General features: G+C 47.7%; 2 protein-coding genes across 6 annotated transcripts in view; both read right to left on the minus strand.

The window, feature by feature from the left end:
• Positions 1 to 16837, minus strand: part of tab1 (TGF-beta activated kinase 1/MAP3K7 binding protein 1) — an 80707-nt gene that overhangs the window by 43701 nt on the left and 20169 nt on the right. The gene's annotated exons all lie outside the window — the stretch shown is intronic.
• The window catches only part of mgat3b (beta-1,4-mannosyl-glycoprotein 4-beta-N-acetylglucosaminyltransferase b), a 48880-nt gene that overhangs the window by 24676 nt on the left and 7367 nt on the right, over positions 1 to 16837 (minus strand). Inside the window, exon 1 of one of the 5 annotated variants that reach the window (XM_079159142.1) lies at positions 8834 to 8847. The exons of the other annotated variants lie outside the window; for them this stretch is intronic. The gene's annotated coding sequence lies outside the window, so the exon portion shown is untranslated. Of the gene's footprint in view, positions 1 to 8833; positions 8848 to 16837 lie in introns of those variants that run through there. 5 annotated transcript variants of the gene reach the window in all.

Below are 16837 nucleotides of genomic sequence, written 5' to 3' on the forward strand. Positions count from 1 at the left end.
ACAGACGATTGGTTTCAAACCTTTAAAATATTCAAATCAAAGAAGAGGAGAAGAGGAAATACTTCCGTTGATCTGCTCTCAGCTCATTGACCTGAAACCTCGAAGAGTTTCTCCTCTGACACCAAACCTGCTGCAGAGTTCCACGACTCAAACGCCCCAGCAGGCCTCCACTCCGCTGCTCATTCAATTTCCTGCTCTGTGCTTTGCTAATACATTTGACTTTTGGGATCCAGGAACTTCATTTCCTGGATCGCTTCTGTTTCAATCATCCGAACTGTAAAACAAACAGCCTCGGCTCCCCGGCAGCAGAGACGTAAACACAAAATTCCTCCGGCCTTAAAGGCGTCACGGTGAAGACGAGGACGAGGAAGATGGTGGATTTCCTTAATGAGGGTAATTACAGCGAGCAGAGGAGGACAATGTAGGAAGACAGGAAGCGATCCAGCGGAGTGACGCGAGGTTATTCTGAACGGGATGAGTTTTCCCTCCACGACGTCTCGCGCTCTGGAGTAAAGGTGACGAGGTCGTTCTGCCACCATTGTGAACGTTGGTCGGGTAGATGTTGACGTGCGAGGCCGCATTGTGTCTTCAATTTGCCGTAAATTAAGTTTCCCATTAAGAGGACAAAAGAAAGTCTTGAACCCGAAACCAGAACAACAGATTCCTCAATTAAGCAGAAGACGGTGACGCAGTCCCTCCGGTTAGACCGCGAGACAATGTGAACACCAACACAGCAGCTGCACGCTCCGACAGATAAAGTGGATCATTGAGGAGCACAAACAGCCTCTTGTCCTTTTCTGAATAAATGCTGCATTATGTCCCCGAAACAGTGAGCGAGTCTCAGAACAGCCGGAGACTCACTGACGAGGCGGGAAGTCAGAGGAAAAGCTCCACCAGAGCAGATCAGGAGCGCTGGAACGTGAACACGCTTCCTGCTTCACAACACGTCTTGTTTCTTAAAATATACGGGGTAATAGCAAGCGCTACAACACTACACCTGTGACTACACCTGTGACACTACACCTGTGAGACTACACCTGTGATACTACACCTGTGACACTACACCTGTGATACACCTGTGAGACTACACCTGTGATACTACACCTGTGACACTACACCTGTGACACTACACCTGTGATACACCTGTGAGACTACACCTGTGATACACCTGTGAGACTACACCTGTGACACTACACCTGTGATACACCTGTGAGACTACACCTGTGATACTACACCTGTGACACTACACCTGTGACACTACACCTGTGATACACCTGTGACACTACACCTGTGATACACCTGTGAGACTACACCTGTGATACACCTGTGATACACCTGTGACACTACACCTGTGACACTACACCTGTGACACTACACCTGTGATACACCTGTGAGACTACACCTGTGATACTACACCTGTGATACACCTGTGACTACACCTGTGACACTACACCTGTGACTACACCTGTGACTACTGTAGAGTCACTTGTCCCTGAATGAATTGTGTATTTAGAATGCAGATATGAATCTTCATCCAAAGTAATTCGGTTTTCTTCTGAAGATTCCTTCCTTCTTAAATGTAGGTTTTTGTCGACAAAACGATTTCTTCCTCAGGAGGAAGTCACATCTCAGATCCTCTGATTTAGAAACAAAGACCACCAAACCAGTGAACAATGGTGTGTGTGTGTGTGTGTGTGTGTGTGTGTGTGTGTGTGTGTGTGTGTGTGTGTGTGTGTGTGTGTGTGTGTGTGTGTGTGTGTGTGGTTTATTAACACTTCTACCTGTCCTCAGGCTTTTATCTCCCGCTGCCTGATCGGTATCCCTGTTGTGTTTTTACTGCGCGTCACTTCCACTGATTGTACCGTACAGTACGAGAGGAACCAGATATAGAAGTGTCAGAGCATGTGTGTGTGTGTGTGTGTGTGTGAAGATCTAACAGCATGTGTGTGTACACAACAGACAGCCAACATAGAGTGTGTGTGTGTGTGTGTGTGTTTATCACATCTCTACTTCCTCTTTCGCCATCAGTGCATCAGCCCGTCTCTTCTGCTCACAGCCATCAGACGAGAGCTTCTAGTTTGCACTCTGAACTAAACGGGAACAAACTGAGCTTTGTGTTCACAATACGGCTGCAACGGCAACATCCAGCTCGAGACAGAAGGGAGTTAAAAGTCCTATGTAACCTCACTATGTAACCTCACTATGTAACCTCGAATGGTTAACAACGATCCACGCAGCGGGCAGCCTACCAGAGTCCCAGCTGACGTGCATCCAGAGTCATCAACTATCCTGAGCTGCACGTCTCTGGACTGTCAGGAGGAAGACGGAGAACCCCGGAGGGAACCCGCGCTGACACGGGGGAGAACGTGCAAACTCCACTCAGAAGGGCCGTCCAGCCCGGGAATCGAACCCCGGCCCCTCTTGCTGTGAGGCGACAGTGCGAGCTCTACGATCATCCAGATCAAGACTTACAAATCTGCATACAAATAATGTTGGATAATGCTGGATGTGACTTCATAGTTTAACAGCAGGAGGCACATTAGTGCAGAGATTGTTTTCATTCATTTAACTGTATTCTCAACATTTAGGTAACGTGTTAGCCGCGTGTTTTCACCTGCTTCTTACAGAACAAGACTGCTGTTGATGAAAGTACAGTGCTGCTCATTATACGTGTGTGTGTGTGTGTGTGTGTGTGTGTGTGTGTGTGTGTGTGTGTGTGTGTGCGCGCATTGGCTCGCCACTCTGTCTCCAAGATAGTGTTGTTGGAACACAATGAAGCCCATTCAACTCTGCAGCCAGAATAGTGCTGCATCACAGTCTAACACACACACACACACACACACACACACACACACACACACACACACACACACACACACACACACACACACACACACACACACACACACACACACACACACACACACACCTCAGTAAAGCGTCTCTGATTGTCATTACGTTGATGTAATACCAGTCAGCGTTGTGTGTGAACGCTCTACATCCGGCTGCACGTTGAGCTCACACAGAGGAACCCGTCGCTTCACACAGAGGAACCCGTCGCTTCACACAGAGGAACCCGTCGCTTCGCAACGCATCATTTCATAGACGACACGCCATCGATACAAGAACACGTCGCGCTGTAATCCCCCCGTGATGCACGGAGACGTTATGTTAATGTGAAGCTGCTGCGAGAGTCCAGGCTCTTCATGTGAAGACCTGCAGGAGGAAGAGGTGAACCCTCTGAACCCCGAGCCACTCAGAGGAGGTTCTCTCTGTGGTTCTCTCTGTGGTCTCTGTGGTTCTCTCTGTGGTCTCTGTGGTTCTCTCTGTGGTCTCTGTGGTTCTCTCTGTGGTTCTCTCTGTGGTCTCTGTGGTTCTCTCTGTGGTCTCTGTGGTTCTCTCTGTGGTCTCTGTGGTCTCTGTGGTTCTCTCTGTGGTTCTCTCTGTGGTTCTCTGTGGTCTCTCTGGTTCTCTCTGTGGTTCTCTCTGTGGTCTCTGTGGTTCTCTCTGTGGTTCTCTCTGTGGTTCTCTCTGTGGTTCTCTCTGGTCTCTGTGGTTCTCTCTGTGGTTCTCTCTGGTCTCTGTGGTCTCTGTGGTTCTCTCTGTGGTCTCTGTGGTTCTCTCTGTGGTTCTCTCTGTGGTCTCTGTGGTTCTCTCTGTGGTCTCTGTGGTTCTCTCTGTGGTTCTCTCTGTGGTTCTCTGTGGTCTCTCTGGTTCTCTCTGTGGTTCTCTCTGTGGTCTCTGTGGTTCTCTCTGTGGTTCTCTCTGTGGTCTCTGTGGTTCTCTCTGTGGTTCTCTCTGTGGTCTCTGTGGTTCTCTCTGTGGTTCTCTCTGTGGTTCTCTCTGTGGTCTCTGTGGTTCTCTCTGTGGTTCTCTCTGTGGTTCTCTCTGTGGTTCTCTCTGTGGTTCTCTCTGTGGTTCTCTCTGTGGTTCTCTCTGTGGTCTGTGGTTCTCTCTGTGGTCTCTGTGGTTCTCTCTGTGGTTCTCTCTGTGGTTCTCTCTGTGGTTCTCTCTGTGGTTCTCTCTGTGGTTCTCTCTGTCCTCTCCTCAACGCTCTGTTGTCCTCACACGTCTGTTGGTCTCAGATGAATCCATCATGACGTCATAGTTTCACAGTTCACTGTTTTCACTCAGCCTGGTTGAAGTGAACGCTTTATTAGAGATTTATAACGAGAACACGTGAAATATAAAAAGTGAAGCTTCTGCTTTTTCTGACGGAAGTGTTTGTCACACGCGATGTGTTCAAGGACCGTCGAGCAGATGAGACGCTCCGCTCCCGGCTGTGATGAACTGTGTCGTTAAAGTGGAGTCTGCTCCGCGCTCCACTGACGAGCGTGAGCCAGTTTAAGAGGCCGCAACCCCAAAAAAAGTCAACATGTCCGCTTCAAGGTTGAGCCGTTAACCTTCAGCCGAGGAGGCCGACGGTGCGTCTGTAACTTCAGGAGATTTACTGCAACAGTCGGAAACAATAAAGAACTTCTGCTCCACGGCCTGTTGTTTCCTGCACGCTGAAGTTATTCTCACTCACTGAAGTCACGCTGCGCCTGAAATACGATCGTCCGCCGTCTTTGTTCAGCACTACGTGAGCTGAAGTCATTCATCTAGAAGAGAATCCTTAACGGTTACTGACGACGTGCACACCAGGTGTGTGAGACGGACCGTGTGTCTGTGTGTGTGTGTGTGTGTGTGTGTGTGTGTGTGTGTGTGTGTGTGTGTGTGTGTGTGTCCTAGATGCTACAGAAACAAGACAAAGTGTCTCCAAAACACACCTGATCTGTCACATGACCTTTCATTACAATCCGTCCCTCCTGCTAGATAATAGCATGCAGGGCTCAGTCACACCTATTCAGCTCTCCTTTACCCCCCCTCCCCCCCCCCCCCTCCCCCCCTCCCCCTCCCCCGCTAACCCAACCTTTACAGAACAATGAAGACTCTCAGCGATCAGCGTTTGGCAGCGAGGAAGATGAGGGAGTGCCGTCCTCACACGGACCTCATGAGACTTAAAGTGAGACCAGAGGCTCACAGACTGGTAATGAACTACAGAATCCGGTCCAAAGGTGTCCGGATTCCTGTTTGTGATGTGATAAAAAAAAAATTATGTTGCACAATCTGTTCCATCTAGTTTAGGATTATTCTTAATTCTAGTCAATAATTGTTCTGATGCCAAAGAAAACACACTTCACTGAATCCAAGTCTCCTCTTTTCTGCTCATTATATTTCCTAAAAACACACATTCATGAACTTTCTGTGGAGTTAAAGCATCTGAGGTGATCCGGTCCCAAGTGCCCCCCCCCCCCCCCCCCCAGCATGATTTTGGTGCTTGTGTGTTATTTTAGTCGCGGTCACTGAAGACCATGAAATGTGACTGAAAGCTCTGACATAAAGAAAACAAACGCAAATATATGGAGGTGGATTTTATATTTCTAAAACTAAATAATCACCCAAATATGATAATATTTACAAACCACCAGCTACACTAAATCAGAAAGTGTGTGTACACACACACACACAATCAACTAATGATATTAAACTATGCCGGTAACAAGATGATGCCATGAGGAGACAGCGAGGTGTGATGTGATGAATATTCTCACACATCATCATCCTCATTAAAATGCATCATTCATTCACTCCCTTTCTCACACACACACACACACACACACACACACACACACGCAGAGCTCGGCTTAAAGACTAAATCACATCCAGGCCTCCGGTGAATACAACAAACGGGAGGAGGGGAGATAATCTGATATTAAACATGCAGTAAAATATCACAAAATCAATTCACGGTTTTGAACAAAGCCTGAATTAGATTCTAAACCGCTCCCGTCATATTTCATTTCAACATTAAGGATAAATAGGTTTTGCACTCTCTCTCTCAGCACGATTAAACGTCACGACATAAAGCGGTGATTCACGTTAACAAATACCACAAAATAACGTCCGGATCAGTTTGATCCTGAACACTTTCCCAGCATGCCGTGCAGGAGAGGCGTTAATGCGCTAACAAAGCTACCGGCCTCTCCGAGCGCTCACAGCTGTTTTAAAGTGTGACACGGACTCGTCTCGTGCGGAAGCGTCGCGTCGCCTCTGAACCGATGTTTTTAATCTGCACCGCTGGCTGCGTGACGCCGTCTCTACGGCGGGAAGATTAACGGATGCAGAGATTGATTCGCCCAACGACACAAGATTGTGAATGAAATACAGTAAAGAAAAGACAAATAGATACAGTTGGATGTCAGAAGAGGATCTATTTAGATATCTGTCTGTTGTTGCAGCTGGTTTGATTGAATCATTTTAGACGATCCCGTCTTCATTGCTTTCCTGCCCTGATGACTGTCGTGCTTTCAAATTCTTCTTCTTAAAGATCGGCTACATGGTACTCAACGTATTCTCAACGTTGTGCGATATCTTACGAAAAGTTATTTTTCGTGTGTTTTCCTGTGAAAGTCCAGCAACACGTGTCAGTTCCTGCTCCTTACACTGAATGCAGTATTTTCAAAATAAAAGTTCAGCTTTTACAGGATGCTCAGTCAGGTTTATTAAACAAAACGACTTCGTTAGGTGGAATGAAAGATGGTGAAATACTTAAGTTAGGTTTAGAAAAAGATCGTTGTTTTGGGTTCAAATTCAAATCAATTCAAATTATTTTTGTAAAGCCCAAAATCACCAATTCTCCTCCGAGGACTTTACAATCTGTACACATCGTCTGTCCCGGGACCCTCACATTGGAACAGGAAGAACTCCCCAAAAAACAACCGTGAACGTTCCGTCACTGAAGAACCCACAAAAACATCCCGTCGACTTCTGGTTTCTCCCCTCATCCGCCCGGTGTGTGTGATTCGGTGGTATTTATTCGTCTTTGTTCAATATTACACGCAAAACATACAGAAACTGTCCGTCGGACATCTACATATTAAGGCGCATTATTTATTGTAAGTATTGCCACGAATGCCGGATGAGACGGCCTGTTTTAAAATGTAACAACAACTTATTCCTCCGGTCAGTTTGGAACAAAACGACTTGCTTCTAGGTGACAGAGTGTGCGTTTCCTCACCTGCAACAGATCCTTCTATTTACTTCTGATGCCTCTGAACACATCCCGCCGTGCAGCCGATTCTACAAACTCGACTTTCTTTGTCGTTCACAGAACTCACGTTGAAGGCAAAAAATGTTGCCACACCAGAGTTTTGAACCAGTTGTTTCCCTGAGAACTACTGGTGCTAGCATTGTGCGACGTCAGGTCAGAGGTCCACACAGAAGGGTGCTGCTGAGGACACCTTCTTATCAGCATGCTGGGAGCGCCTACGTACCGTCGTGATTCACTGTGAGGTATTCTCATGACGGGAGTTATAAAAACAGAACCACGCCTAAGCTTTGCTGTTAAGATCTGAGATAATAAAAAGGGCATATTTGACGGGCTGAAACTCATTCATCCGTCAGTCTGTGATTGTCCTGTGGACTCTGGTCTTAAGCCCTCATGTGCATAACTGGTTCCAGTCCGGCTGGGGACGCTCGCTCTCTCTCTCTCAGTTTCTCTGCTATCATTTCCTGTCAGCTTTCTCCACTGTCCAATAAAGGCAAAAAATAAACTTCCTCAACCATATGTGAAAAATGCCTGCACACAAAGTCCCGGACCCCGAGGGAACCTTCTGGTCTCATGCAACCAAGCAGTCCAGACCCTGAAACTATTCACTTTACAGTAATATAAAAGCAAATCCTCACATTCGTGAAGCCGGTTATGAGCAAATGTTTTGGCGTTTTTTTGCCAAACAAAGAAGTTGTTGACAATTCGGTGTTTGTCCGTACGCATTGTGTTCGTCTTGAACCTTGAACTGCAGAGCTTCAAGCATCTGGCCTGAAGGCTCCGTGTGGACGTGCGGCACCGGAATACAAAAGCAGCGCCGCCGCCGCCATCGAGGCTTTTCCTCCTGCCTGCAGCCTGCTGGCGGCCGGGGAAGAGTTTTAGCATGCACGGGCAAATAAACAGCGTAATCAAGAGGGAGGAACTCCACCGAGATCCAACGAGGAGAACGGAACGGATTACACCACACACACACACACACACACACACACACACACACACACACACACACACACACACACACACACACACACACACACACACACACACACACACACACACACACACACACACACACACACAGAATTATACATTAAGATCCAGCTGCTGGGTTCTTCTGGAGGGACCAGGGTGTAAGGCTTTTCTGGGCAAACTGAGGTGAAGCCGAGCTTTTCCAGTTACTGCAGCCTCCTGAGGCAGTGTGTGTGTGTGTGTGTGTACACACACATGTACAGCTATCTTTGTGAGGACCAAGGACATGTTTGGAAAGTGAGGACATGTTGGCCGGTCCTCACTTTGGGGACAGCCCTCCAAAGGCCTGTTTGAGGGTTCAGACTTTGGTTTTAAGGTTCAGGTTAGAGGGCAGGGAATGCATTATGTCAATGAGTGTCCTCACAAAGATAGAAGGACATGGTTGAGTGTGTGTGTGTGTTCAGTAAGCACTGGGCCACTTTCCCAGATGAGATTCTCTGCTGCGGGATAATCCTGATGAAAATGTCTCTCCTCTTCCTCTCGTTCTCTCCGTCCGTCCGTCTGGAGACACACAGTTGTCCGTCCTCCCTCTTCCTCTTCCTCTTCCTCGCCCACCTTTGTTCCCGCCTCACCTCCCTCACACTACCGTGACGGACTCTTTAATGACGTCGGTATCGGAGAAGACCAGTAACGCGATGACCGTGCGTCATTATCATATTAATAAGACGAATCGACGAGCTGCTTTTTGTTTTGTTGTTCAAAATGAATCACAACCTTCTTCTTCTTCTTCTGTCTGTAGCTTTTAACTTGGCCTCCATTGATCTTCCAGATTTCTTCTTGTCTTTTTCCCGCTCACCCTGATTTCTCTAGCCAGCACATGCTCGAGTGCATGTTATGAAAGACTTTAATGCTGGTTTAAAATGACAAGATTCTCTCTCACAATCCCTCCCTGCGTCGGTCCAGCTCTGACACATGCCGGTGCTTTTCTTTTTCTCGAGCTGGATATGACGAGCCGTCTGTATTTTAGTGCTCGGGGGAACGGTGCTATTTTGAGCCACTTTTTCAGAGTCACTTTAGGATACGCTGCAGGCTCGCAGGAGGCAATAAAACACCAGCGTTTCTGCCGCGAGTGTGTTGCATTGGAGACGACCTTCAAGCCAACAACGGCTGCATGTTTAAAAACAACAACGCAGAAGGGATGCAACCCTCTCGGGGGTTTGTAGTCGCCTCTGTAATGTCACACTGACCTCCCGCTGTCTCCTCTTTTCTAGTTCCGACTGTAAATTCACTTAAAAGCATCATCAAATGCAAATAGTTCTCTGCGTTTTCCTTTCAACCAACTTGAAGTATTGGATTTGCAGCATGAGGACCGATAGTGTTACCAAGGTCGTCATCTCATCCGGTCAGCGTCGGCAAATCTATGCATCGATCCAATATCACGTTCTATCTTTTATCAGCTCGTTTACGCTACACAACAACAACACGTGTCCCTCGCTGCCCGATCGCTACTGCACACGTGCAAACTGGTGCTACACACCAGTGGTTAAACATTATAGTGCAGCCTATTCTTTTTCTCTGATAGTGCCACAATATGAACAACAAATGTGTGTTCAAATCAGCAGGAGAGCTAGCTAACGTTAGCTGTTAGCTGTTAGCGGCCGGTGGGCAGCAGAGTCGTGCTTGGCTAAATAACGGAGCTAACAGCTAACGCTAACGGGGGTTGCATTGTGTTACTTTGTGATGCGTTCAGGCTCTGTTCAGTCAAAATGAGTCTTGGGCAAATATAAAATATAACATCTAGTAAAATATAGAAATAGAGAGTTTTTCACAGCATTAGAATTGTTTGTTTTCATGCACTACAGATATTACTGTTCCGTACTGATACACAAGTTCGGAGTTTGTATGGGGAAGGATAAAATGGTAAAATGTGTCTCTAGTATATTGATTTGTACATTCTGGGAAAGAGTTTAAATAAAGTCACTAAATACTGTTGAAACATCGTTATGCGTCACGTAGCCGTCTCACATTTAGAGAGATTCATGAATATATTTTGACCTGCAAATATACAAAAACTGTATTTAACACAACCCATCGATCTGTTTAACTCTGCGAACACACAAACCATCTCCACACAGACTAAACACTCAGAGACAGATCTACATATTCGTCTTTGAACCCTCCCCCCCCCCCCCCCATAAGTTGTGAGGCAGTGGTACGTCCCGACAGTGAAGCCTCAATAAACACACATGCTGGGTCGAGCACAGGTCAGGGCCCCTTTCTCTCCCTTCCAGGTGGGTGTCCTGAGGTCTCCACGGTGAGGACACGACTGTAAGGTGACACTGAGGTGACCGAGAGAGGGGGGGGGGGAGGGGAAACAGAGAGACGTCCTCAGAGACCGACTTCTATTTTTTGCCTGCTGGTGAAGTCGGCTTGGCTGTCGACACAGTGGCGGTGTGTGTGTGTGTGTGTGTGTGTGTGTGTGTGTGTGTGTGTGTGTGTGTGTGTGTGTGTGTGTGTGTGGGGGGGGGGGGGGGGGGGTTACAGAGGGAGACACTGCCTTATTTAGGCTACATACACATCAATACGCCCCATTTATGAAACCTAAACTCTCCGTCCACGCGAGCCTTTCAGCACCGTGTTTAGAATGTATCTCCGTCCACACTAACGCCTGAAAACGAATATATCACATGACCATACTATTCACGGCATGCGGGAGCCGGTGTAAACAGGAAGTAGAACAGAAAACACAAGTATTAAGTACTCCTTAATAATAAAAAGTCATGCTTGATACTTAAGATCTTCCCCTTTATCTTTCAAACCTAGTCACAAGGCTACAGGTCTCTCTCTCTCTCATCAAATGTACTTAAAGAATTACACTTAAATACAAAGTTTTACTACATTATGGGTCAAGAAACGTCACCTTGTTTCGTTGTTTGTTCTCACTCGTAGCTCTGCTGGAGGCTGACGTCTCTGTCGTACCGGAGAGCGTTTATGCTTTTGCTCCTTTACGGTTTCTATGTGAACTTCACAATAGTTGAGCAGAACACAATAAGCATTAATGAGAAAAGGAAAGTCCTCAAACTGTGACTTCAAACGACGCCGCTAGACACGCCACGCCGCTCGCTCGTCGCTCCGACGCCAGCTGCTTCCTCTGCATGTCGGCAGAAGTAGAATTATGAAATGCAGAATTCGACTGAACAGCTGCTGGTAAAGACGAGAAGGTCAGCGACGCCTGTAATCTGTTATCTGTGTTGAATTAATTGAGGCCGATGTTGTGGAATCAGAGAAGGACACTCGATTGTGTCTCATCAGTCATGACGGCGACGGATGAGACACAATCGAGGAGCGAACGTCGTCGTCTACGTCATCGTTTAGTCATCTAGTTTGGACGCTAACCGTGAACGTATAGCTAAAGATGTGCGTTTTAAAATGGAAAGGTAAGAGGTGTGCATGTAGCCTCAGAAGAGGGGAGCGTCCTCCTCCAACCAGCCGGTCTCCCGTCCTTCACAGACAGCAGCAGCGAGTGGGCTTCAATCCACCTACACATGAAGCCCAGCAGCACTCGGTCTGACCCGCCTGAACAGAAATCTATACTTCATTATCACAACCGCTGCCCCTCCAGACCCCCGAGTCTGTGCATGAGAGACTGTTACTGAGTGGGACTGACTGCAGTGACTACAATAGGCCCAACGCTGCTGTTGCAACATCTCAAGCACAATCACCTATAAGTCCACCGTCTCCGTGTTCAAACGAGATTCTGGTTAAACTGTTTTTTTTGTCTGAAATGGCTGCGATAGTAATCTTTACAGACCGGACAGAAGACGCTGAATGCTGCTGTAAGAAGCACGTGAAGAGTGAAGAGCCGGTCGCTGTGGTCAACAGTCAGCAGCTATCAGACACAAACCAACGAAGGAATCACTTCTAAACAAGGAAAGCCGTCACCTCTGAACCCCGAAACCCGCCAGCGGGATGGAAAAGCACATTTCTCTTTAAAACAATCGCCAAAACTACACCGTCTGCCACAGCCAGAAGCTGTGGAAACCGTCGTAATCGTCAGGTTTTCATCTTTACGACCGCCCTCAAACACATCGCGTACGGAGAATGCTTCCGACAGAACAAGCAGCCGAAACGAAGATTATAATTATTTCATCCAAAACATTTTATTCTACACGTCTCGTTTAAAATCTCTCCACAAATAAAACACCTCAGTGAAACTATGACGTCATGATGGATTCATCTGAGACCAACAGTCATGTGACCACAAGAGAGGAGACACTCTGACTGAACTACAGGAAGAGGAGAGGAGAGAGGAGAGGAGAGGAGGAGAGAGGAGAAAAGAGGAGAGAGGAGAGGAGAGAGAGGAGAAAAGAGGAGAGAGGAGAGAGGAGAGGAGAGGAGGAGAGAGGAGAAAAGAGGAGAGAGGAGAGGAGAGAGGAGAGGAGAGGAGAGAGGAGAGAGGAGAGGAGAGGAGGAGAAAAGAGGAGAGAGGAGAGAGGAGAGGAGAGAGAGGAGAGAGGAGAGGGAGGAGAGGACAGAGGAACAAACAGTCTGTGTTTGCTTCTGCAGCTTTTATTCGTCCTCGTTCATGATTACGTGCAGAACACAGGAGATAACTTCATGTGATGAATCACTCCGCAGTCATTCTGTTTTACATGTAACTGCTGGACGACACCAGCCGGTCAACGTGTTTAAGAGACGGTTCTCTACAGTGAATCCAGCGTTTGATTTGCTGTTTAATCTCAACTCAGAGATGAAATAAAAAGAGGACAAGCTGTAAATAGCTCCAGAGGCTCAAACGTGTCGTCACAATCCGTTTCATCAGCTCGTCGTCACGCCGTCGTTCAAATGAGTGACACGAGTCTCGTTACCTTCATGTTCACAGCCTGCAGCACCGCGTGAGCTCCTCCGAGTCAAAGTGGAGCAGCACAGCGCTGCCTTTCATGTGCCGAGCTCCGGGATGGTATTTATATCTCTGCAGCTCGTCGTGGTGACAGCAGGTTAGTGACGGGGGGGGACGGGGGGGTCGGAGCCATCAAACGCCCCCCGACCGGCTAATGAGCGCTCTGAACCTCCAGAGCCCAAGTTTCAGATCCTGCGTTGTAGTTTTTTTTCCCCCGTCTTTAAACACAACACGGGATCTGAAGCATGCGTGGGCCGAGAGGGGGTGTGTGTGTGTGTGTGTGTGTGTGTGTGTGTGTGTGTGTGTGTGTGTGTGTGTGTGTGTGTGTCTGTGTGTCGGCAGAGAGGAAGCCTGAAGAGTCAAGTGAAAAGAATTACACTGCATGAGAGAGAGAGAGATGTCAAACAGAAGGAAAGAGATGTTTGACTGTGTGTCAGATTGTCTCTCCAGGAAGTGTGTGTGTGTGTGTGTGTGTGTGTGTGTGTGTGTGTGTGTGTGTGTGTGTGTGTGTGTCTACAGATGCCAGATCAGAGGTGGAACACGGCTTAATTCCCCCCAGCAGCAGCAGCAGCAGCAGCAGGCTGTGCTCGGCCGTACGTAACTTGTTGGTGGGGTTAGTGAGCAAGGCACACACACACAGACACACACACACACAGTAATCATGGGCGGGTTATGAGACAATGGACCGCTGTTCAAAGACATGCAAAAAGCCCCATCACCTCACAGACACAGACTCCGTGATGCTCTTTACATCATTCTGTTGGTGTTTTGTGTCTCTTTGAGGTCTTAATGCATCTCGTTGTGTATCTTTGAGGTCATTTTGTGTCTTCTTTGGTCTTATTTTGTGTCTTATCTGTCTTTAAGTGTCTCTTTGTAGTCGTTTTGATCTGTGTCTTTGTTGTAATGTCTCTTTGAAGTCATTTTGTGTGTCTTGGTAGTTGTGTAACGTGTCTTTGTCTTCCTGGTCGGTTAACCGTCTATTTGAGTGACATTTTGCAGGGGAAGGCCTCGGGGGGCCCCTGATGCTTTGGGCCCCTGGGCCTGTGGCCCCTGCAGGCCTCGTTATTGACCCGTCCACTGAAGAGGTAATGATGCGCACAGAGATCAGCAGAGAAACTACAGGCCCGTGCTTCTTTGTGATGCTGCACATTGGCCCGTCAGACGCCTCCGTGTCTCGGCGCTAAAGACCGGACAGGAAGTAACACGAGCTGCCGGGACAAACTCGGCCTCCCGCAGCGTTCAGCTCCAATTTCTCCACCCGGCACTTCTCCCTGGTGGAGATGCGGGTTAATCTAGAATGACAGTAACTGTGATCCATCGGTGCTTTTACATTTACTCGAGGACGATTCCGCCGCTGCGACGTTTTAAGACTCAACGGGGGTCTGCTGGTCGAGGCTCTCGGTCCTCGATCCAGGAAACCGGTTTCGGAGCTACAACGTGCATCCTGAGAGCGGACTAGCGGTTTGAGCTGCTGGACCGACATGTTTCCGACTTCATCGTCCGTGCTCTGGAGGGTTCAACTCGTGCGCGGTGCTTACTGGACCCGCGATGTCACGAAAACCTGCTCAGACGTGTTGAACCAAAGATAACGCCCCGTAATTCATAGCGAATGAGCCTGAAACGCTGCAAACACGTCATTCTGTGCAGCGACGCCAACACATCCTGGAGAAGTAAAATCATTTGAAAACGTTTGAATTAAAGGGGATTTAAAAATCGTTTGTTTTCTTTGTGTTCTTTTGTGTATTTTGCTTAATTAACGCTGTAAAACGTACCTACGTCACGTGTTTTAAGCATGAAGGAAAAGTCTACTTTGTTGTGTTTTTGTGGCTGATTTGAATCCTTTTTGCCACATTGTTTAAAACAAACCAAGGTTTGCAAACTGAGTCACTGATTCTCAGTTAGCGTCCTTCATTTAGTAGATAAACTGTCTTTCTCTGGAGTTCACACGCTGCAGGATGTCAGACGTCTGCTCACAACAACAAGCCTGGTTCTGTGGTCGTTTCCTGCAGACTCACATTCTCACTTCTTACTCAAACGCAACACGTTTCTAACAAAGAGAGAGAGGAGGAAACTCAGACTCAAGCATCCTCCATCTGATTGCAGCCGTTAAGAATGAAATCAGTGTCGCTTTGATTACGAGACATGAAGTCACAGTCAGCAACGGATCTCCTCCACGTTCACCAAGTCTTTTGGAGGGAAAGAAAGCAAAAACAGGATGAAGAGGGAGAGGAAGAGGCTGCTGATCTCTGCGAGGTTACGCTTGTTTCTCGGCGTTGAGAAGCAGCAGCAGCGAGGTGAGGAAGACTGGAGCAGCTGTGACGAAGAATAAGAAATGTGGAGGCGACGGTCCGTTGATGAGATCAGAGGCATTTTGTCTTTCCGTTGTCATCATGACGAGTTGACATCAGCCGACTCGCTGAGCTCGAAAAAGACGAGAGAAACAAATCTATGAGCAACAACAGAGACGGCTGTCTGATGAAAACATTCCACACATCGTGACCACGGCCGATGATGTCGCGCTTCCTCTCGTCTTCGTGGGGAAAAGACAGAAACACAGAAGCTGTGACGTTCACAACGCAGCTCACGGTTCCACATTTATGTAAATGTAATACTTGATAAATGAGGCGTAACTGTTCGCGACTCCTCGATATACGATCCTTCATCAGGACACGATTCTACTGGAAGACGATGGATTATCATATTTAATATCCACCAACACCATGTGAACAATACGCAATGAGGAGCAGACTTACATGAAGCGATTGTAAGTTCTCGTGTAACCGGTTTGTTTTATACTCGACATCGCGTCTTGTTTGTTTACTATTTTATACTATAACGTGTTTTTTTGTGGAATAAAGACGTATTTACGCGTCAGGCTGATAAAGCAGATTGAAAGTGAAACTAAAAAAAGAGAGCGAGGAATCACACGGGATCTCTGGAGTCCATCCCTCCATCCTCCTCTCCGTTCTCTCCATCTTCGTTCTTCCTCCTGCGGAACCCTTTTTTAAACTACGAATACGTCGGAAAGTGGCCCAGATATGAACGCGTAACGTTCCACCAGAGACACGCTACGAGCTACAAGCCACCGGCCGATCATCTCCGTTCTGAGCTCGTGAACGCGTCTCACACCAGGACACGTTATATTTGGTAGATGCATTTACTTTGGATTTCCTCTGGAGGACGTCAGGCGTCTTACAACAAGAAGCCCGGTTCTGTGGTTGTTTCCTGCAGACTTACATGGAAAAAGACTCGAGGCCTCAGTTTCTCTGTGGCGGGAGTTTTAAAAACGGACGTTACAAAACGGTCCAGAGGTCGGCGCCACGTTTAACAGTTTAGAGCCGGTGTTTCGGTTGAACCAGTGACCGTGTTAACTGGTGACTCTCGCGGTTGCTCGTAGTGACGGCAAGCTGTTGAAAACGCCAACAGAACACTTAGTTTTCCTCGTAGAAGCCTTCAATCATTTCTAAATATCTGTCACTACGAGCGGCCGCGGACGCATTCGGCCGAGAGTCACCAGCCAACACGGTCACCGGTTAACCTGGAACACCTGAAACGGTCGCGATCCTGATGCGAGTTCTGTAGAACGTTGAGTCGATTCTGACCTCCGAACATGAAACAACCAGACGTTTAGATGCCGGTGACAGTTTTAATTCAACGTCTGAGACAAAACAAGGTTTTATCTCCCCCTGAACCCTGCTGCTCACAGCGTCCGCATTCATGTAATACAGCTGTGTTCAGTCCAGCTGTGGCGTCTAAAACCCTCAGAAACATTGCATACCCCCCCCCCCCCACCAGCTCCCCGTCTCTCAGCATCAGCATCACTGTGAAGTGAAAAGGCCAGCCTCCCCATGAGACGCGGTCTCTGTTGATGTCGGTCG

This window comes from Pholis gunnellus (genome assembly GCF_910591455.1).
Source record: "Pholis gunnellus genome assembly, chromosome: 5".
NCBI lineage: Eukaryota > Metazoa > Chordata > Actinopteri > Perciformes > Pholidae > Pholis > Pholis gunnellus.